This window comes from Monodelphis domestica, chromosome 2 (genome assembly GCF_027887165.1).
Source record: "Monodelphis domestica isolate mMonDom1 chromosome 2, mMonDom1.pri, whole genome shotgun sequence".
Taxonomy (NCBI): Eukaryota; Metazoa; Chordata; class Mammalia; order Didelphimorphia; family Didelphidae; genus Monodelphis; species Monodelphis domestica.
Window position 1 is genome coordinate 522,759,083 of NC_077228.1, and position 6,000 is coordinate 522,765,082.

Below are 6,000 nucleotides of genomic sequence, written 5' to 3' on the forward strand. Positions count from 1 at the left end.
AGGGTCTATGCTGTTGATCGTTTTGAATTTTGGCGCCTTAGGAGCTTATAGTTTGAGATCGGTTGGGAAGGGTTTTCCGGAGATCTGAACTTTAGCTTTCTCTAAGCCGCCATCTTGACCGGAAGTCCCCAAAACTAATTCTTTAAGGCAGGATGTGAGTTGTATTAGAGGAAGCAGTAGTTGTTTAGTCACTTTCATTGTATCTAACTCTTTGAGACCCCATTTGGAGTTTGCTTAACAAAGACACTAGAGAGGCAGCTAGGTAGCATAATGGATGATAAAGAGCCAGATCCGGAGTCAGGAGGACTTGGACCTAGATACTTCCTGGTTGTGTCACTCTGGTCCCGTTTGCCCAGTCCTTGCCACTTTTCTGTCTTAGAATTGATACTAAGATGGAGGGAAAGGGTTAAAAAAATAACAAAAAAAGGTACTGGAGTGGTTTGCCTTTTCCTTCTCCAGATCATTTTACAGATGAGGAAACTGAGGCAAACAAGAGTTAAGTGACTTGCCCACATAGCTAGTAAGTGCCCAAGACTGAATTTGAACTCAGGTCTTCCTAATTCCAGCCCTGGAGTCCTGTTCATTGTTCCACCTAGCTGCTTGTTAGCTGAGGCATCACTTGCATTTTACATGTTCTGTCACATAGATTTTAGGCAACAATGAGTATAGGGGGTAGAGAATTCTGGACCAGTGACATCAGCCTCCAGCCAGAGCCACTGAAGGCTGACTGTTCTGTGGATGAGTAAGGTTGTTCTTGGACACATCCTTTGCCCTTTTGGGTTGGCTTTCATCAGCACTAACTTCTGTGTTCTTTGGGGCTTAATGGAATGACCCATTCTGAAGGCATAGCTCCTCCTTCCACAAGAGATGAGTTTCCTTCTGGTTCTAAATCCATGATCCTTTCTTGGCATCTAGACAAAAGGGCTGACTTGTGAAATACACACTGCTACAAATGCTAGGATACTCCAGCCTAAGTGGCAAGGCTGGGACAGTGGCCATCTCTCTCTCTGTTTCTCTGTGTGTCTCTATGTCTCTGTCTTTGTCTCTGTCTCTTTCTCTGTGTCTATCTCTTGTCTCTCTCTTTCTCTGTATCTCTCTGTGTCTCTGTCTTTGTCTCTGTCTATTTCTGTATCTGTGTCTGTGTCTGTCTTTGTCTGTCTCTTCTCTCTCTCTCTCTGTCTCTGTCTCTGTCTCTGTCTCTCTGTCTCTGTCTCTGTCTCTCTGTCTCTGTCTCTGTCTCTGTCTCTGTCTCTGTCTCTCTCTCTCTGTCTCTCTCTTTCTCTCTGTCTCTCTGTCTCTCTGTCTCTGTCTCTGTCTCTGTCTCTGTCTCTGTCTCTCTCTCTCTCTGTCTCTCTCTCTCTCTCTCTCTCTCTCTCTCTCTCTCTCTCTCTCTCCAGCTGAGTCAGCAGGCAGCATCTCCTGGCCCCCCCCAGGGAACCCCATTATGCTTAATGTATTGCTGGATGCCTATCTGTTCCCAGGGGGAGGAAGGCATAATGGAGCCCACAAATAGGGGATTAATAATAGAAAAGAGGATGATGTCATGCTGAGTAAGGAGATGGGGCTGGGGAAGAGAGAAGAAGGACAGATCGATGCTGAAGGCCACAATGGTACCCTAGCCAGTGCTTGGCGTCCCTCCCCCAGTTACTCAGCTACTCTAATGGGGCCATAACAAGAATCTGGCCGGCGGGCAAATTCACTTGAGTAATAATGATGATGATGATGTGATCCATATAGAGCTTTAAGGTTTGAAAAGTATTTTCCATACATTATCTCATTTGATCTTTATTATAACAACCCTGTGTGAGATAGGGCCAATTATTATTCCCATTTACCAAAGGGATAGCTGAGGCCAACAGCAGTAAAGTGACTTGCTTAGGGGTACATAGCTCATCAGATTTCTGAGGCAGGGTATGAGCTCAGGTCTCTGCCATGCACCTCACTGCATCCAGGGTAGGGATTGGGTGGAACACAGAAGAGAAGAGACCATTCCTCCTATGCCAGGGAGCAAGGCAATGAGCTGGGACATGGTGGTAGGGCTCTTAGAATAGAAGAGCAGAAATGGGGTGAGACCCTTTTGCTTCCTGCCCCCCACCCCCTACCTACCCAAGCACTGGTACCCAGGCAAAAAGCACTCATGGTCTCCTCCTCCTTCTATCTCAGATCATCACTGAGGCAGGCAGGGCGAGTCCTAGGAAAGCCCAGACTGTTCTTGGCATCAGTCTTAGGCATTTAATCAGGCCCAGAAGCAGAGAATCACAGAATGTGCAAATTGAAAGGGCTCTTAGAGATCATCAAAGTTCTGTTCTCTGCCCTTCTTATCTTCAAAAACTTACAAATATTTGTCATGTCATTGAGAAGAAGCTAAAGTCAGTGACAGTTCTCTTGTCTCTGCCATTTACTACCTTGTAACCTCAGATAAATCACTGTACCTCCCTGTGGCCTCAGTTTCTTTGTCTATAAAATGGGTGGCTTGGACTGGAGGGTCACACACATCTTTCTCAGCTTTGGATATGCGATTCTGTAACCTTGGGAACGAATCCTATTGGAGTATTCCCTTCCTGGGTCAGAAATGAATGACTTGCCTAGTGCTGCCCTCCTTGGCTGAGCTAAGGATATCTCAGGGGTTTTCTTTCTAACAGGGGTTTTTAACCTGGTTGTAGCATGGGCTAGATTTTAGTGAAGCCGGTGGACTCCTTCTTACAATAATATTTTCAAAAGCACGAAATAATATACTTAGGATCAAAAGGAAAATGAATTGTATTGAAATGGAGAGGTAATTTTTTTCCTGTTTGAGGCCATGGACCATTGAAATCGATTCACAGATGCTTTGTGGGGGGCTTTAGTGGGGTGACAACCCCCTGCTTTATAGTCAAGCCTTAAAGTCAAAGATCGTTTCTTTACTGCCTACCATATACCAGCCACTATACTAAGGTTTTTAAAACCCTCACCTTCCAGCTTGGAATCAATACTAAGTATTGGTTTCAAGGTAGAAGAGCAGTAAGGGCTAGGTAGTGGGGGTTAAGTGACTCATCTAGGGTCACTCATCTAGGAAATGTCTGAGTCCAGATTTGAACCTAGACTCTCCTGTCTCTTGGCCTGGCTCTCTATCCATTGAGCCACTTAGCTGCCACTATACTAAGTTTTTTGAATACAAAGACAAAAAAAGAAATAGCCCCTGACCTCAGGAAGGCTGCATTCTAGCAAGAGAGATAGTGTATACTTGTATGAGTCTCTTGTGATTGTTGTTCAGTCATTTCAGTGGTGTCTCCCTATTTGTGACCCATTTGGGATATTTTCTTGGCAAACATACTGGACTGGTTTGCCATTTCCTTCATCAACTCATTTTATAGATGAGGAAACTGAGGCCAACATGGATACATGCCTTGCCCAGAGTCACACAGGAAAGATGACTAACAGGGTCCAGAGAGTTGTTTTTATCGTTTGACCAAAGGCATCAGGAACCATCATTTCATGGCATCCTTAGTGTTCATGATATGTATAAACAAAAAAGAATTGCTTTGAAGAAAATGGCAGCTTATGCAAGATTAGAGGATGAGGAAATGGAAAATTCTGCTAAGACTTTTGATAAGTTATCTAGTTTATAGTGCTTATAAGTTTGCAAAGTATTTTATTTGTATTTATATATATATATGTACCATCATAAGAACCTTGTGAGGTAGGCATTATTATGATCATTTCCATTTTACAGATGATGAGACTAAGGTTCAAAAAAGTAACTTGCTCAAGTTATACAACCAGTAAATAATAAGCCACAAAATAGTTCTCCCTTATTGGAGGGAACTGTACTCACTTCCCTTTCCCTTATGGGGGGCATGCCTTTCTTTTTTATAAAACCCTTACCTTCTGTATCCAGGGTCACACAGCTAAGAAGTGGCTGAGGTCATATTTGAACCTAGGACCTCCAGTCTCTAGGGCTAGCTCTCAATCCACTGAGCTACCCAGCTGCCCCCAGGGCATGCCTTTCTTTTAAAGCCCTTCTGGGCTGTATTGCTGCCTTTCAAGGCAAAAGAGAAAAAACTGTCTTATTCACTTAACCACCATTATGACTGCCATCAGGTCCCAAGGTCTATATTTCCTTCCTTTGTTCATTCGTTCGTTCGTTCGTTCGTTCGTTCCTTCCCTCCTTCCTTCCTTCCCTCCCTCCCTCCTTCCTTCCTTCCCTCCCTCCCTCCTTCCTTCGTTCCTTCCTTCATTCGTTCGTTCCTTCCTTCGTTCATTTGTTCCTTCCTTTCTTCCTTCCTTCCTTCGTTCCTTCCTTCGTTCGTTTGTTCCTTTGTTTGTTCGTTCCTTCCTACTTCCTTCCTTCCTTTGTTCGTTCGTTCATTCCTTCCTTTCTTCCTTTCTTTTTTCCTTTTAAAATTTAGAATATTTTTCCATGGTTACGTGATTCATGATCTCCACCCCCCACTCTCTCCTCCTCCTTCCCAAAGCCTACAAGCAGTTCCACTGGGTTATACATGCATCATTGTTCAAAACCTATTTCCATGTTATTCATATTTGCAGCAGAGTGATCTTTTAACATCAAAACCCCAATCATATCCATATCAAACTACATGATCAATCATATATTTTTCTTCTGTGTTTCCACTCCCACAGTTCTTTCTCTGGATGTGGAGAGCATCTTTCTCATAGGTCTCTAAGAACTGTCCTGGGTAATTGCATTGCTGCTAGAAGAGAAGTTCATTACCTTCAATTGTGCCACAATGTATCAGTCTCTGTGTACAACGTTTTCCTGGTTCTGCTCCTCTCACTCTGCATGAATTCCTGGAGGTGGTTCCAGTTCACATGGAATCCTTCCATTTCTTTGTTCCTTTCAGCACAATAATATTCCATCACCAACAGAAACCACAATTTTTCAGCCATTCCCCAATTGATGGACACTCCTTCATTTTCCAATTTTTTGCCACCACAAAGACTGTGGCCATAAATATTTTTGTACAAGTCTTTTTCCTTATTGTCTCTTTGGGGTACAAGCCCAGCAGTGGTATGGCTAGATCAAAGGGCATGTATTCTTTTAAAGTCCTTTGCACATAATTCCAAATTGCACTCCAGAATGGTTGGATCAATTCACAACTTCACCAACAGTGTTTTAGTGTCCCTATTTTACCACATCCCTCCAACATTTATCACTTTCCTTTGCTACCATACTGACCAGTCTGCTATCTCAGAGTTGTTTTAATTTGCATTTCTCTAATCAGAAAGGATTTAGAACACTTTTTCATGTGCTTATTGATAGTTTTGATTTCATCATGTGAAAACTGCCTATTCATGTCCCTTGACCATTTGCTGATTGGGGAATGACTTAATTTTTTGTAAGTTTGACTTAGTTTCTTATATATTTGGGAAATTAAACCTTTGTCAGAGAGTTTTGTTATAAAAATGTTCTCCCAGTTTGTTGCTTTCCTTCTAATTTTTTTTGCATTGGTTTTGTTTCTCTACAAAACATTTTTTATTTGATATAATCAAAATCATTCATTTTGCATTTTGCAATGTTCTCTATGTCTTGCTTGGTCTTAAATTCTTTTTTTCCCCACAGATCTGACAGTTATACTATTTTATATTCAGTTAATTTATTTATGATTTCACTCTTTATATCTAAGTCATTTACCCATTTTTGAATTTATCTTGGTGTAGGGTATGAGATGTTGATTTAAACCTAATCTTTCCCATACAGTTTTCCAATTATTCCAGCAGTTTTTGTCAAATAGTGAGTTCTTGTCCCTAAAGCTGGGGTCTTTGGGTTTATTAAACACTAGTTTGCTGAGGTCATTTACCCCAGTCTATTCCACTGATCCTCCTTTCTGTCTCTTATCCAGTACCATATTGTTTTGATGATCACTGCTTTATAGTACAGCTTAAGATCTGGTATTGCTAGGCCCCCATCCTATACTTTTTTTTGCATAATTTCCTCTGACACTTTTGTTCTTCCAGATGAACTTTGTTATAATTTTTTTCTAACTTTATAAAAAAGATTTT